Source organism: Coffea eugenioides, chromosome 3 (genome assembly GCF_003713205.1).
Source record: "Coffea eugenioides isolate CCC68of chromosome 3, Ceug_1.0, whole genome shotgun sequence".
Classification (NCBI taxonomy): Eukaryota; Viridiplantae; Streptophyta; class Magnoliopsida; order Gentianales; family Rubiaceae; genus Coffea; species Coffea eugenioides.
In genome coordinates this window covers 41,314,797-41,315,317 of record NC_040037.1, presented here as the reverse complement: position 1 = coordinate 41,315,317, position 521 = coordinate 41,314,797, and the positions used below count along the sequence as shown (strand labels likewise).

The following is a 521-nucleotide window of genomic DNA, read 5'->3' as shown; positions in this document are numbered from 1 at the left end:
AAATATTTGAATCATTTCTCGATTTGTGCGCGCCATTCTTGCACTGGGCATTCCTAATCTTCTCTATATGATACCAATTTCATTGGGTGTCGCCGGATAGGCCGATCCAATTTGGTGTTCACAGCTGATGTGGGAAAAAAGCAGTAATTGGAAGGTTTTAAGCATCATTAATGTCATCAAGCCTGGCCCAAAATATTTAACATTGAACTATTGCATATGCTTTTTGCCTATTTTCCACCCACAAAAGTAGAACTCAACTTCATCCGAATTTAATCATCAGCTCTGGCCTACTATTAAGCCGAAATATGAGAAGAATTGATCTCAAGAATAGAATGTATATTGGCCTGGTTATATGGCTAAATAAGAGTCTCTATTTCTTTTAAATTTTTTTTAGTCTAAAAAGGTGGGATTTAAAAAGTGGGAAGGGGAAAGGGGGATTTGAACGTAGGATCTTTATCTTTAGTAAAAAACTCGAATTATGTCTCTATATTTCATGTTTGTATCTATAATGAAAATAAAAT

At 34.7% G+C, this 521-nt stretch overlaps 1 non-coding gene across 1 annotated transcript; it reads right to left on the bottom strand.

Moving 5' to 3' along the window:
- Positions 1-103, bottom strand: LOC113767244. The gene has a single exon (XR_003467960.1). It is a non-coding gene; the product is annotated as a U6 spliceosomal RNA (small nuclear RNA).
- Positions 104-521: the final 418 nt, after the last annotated feature.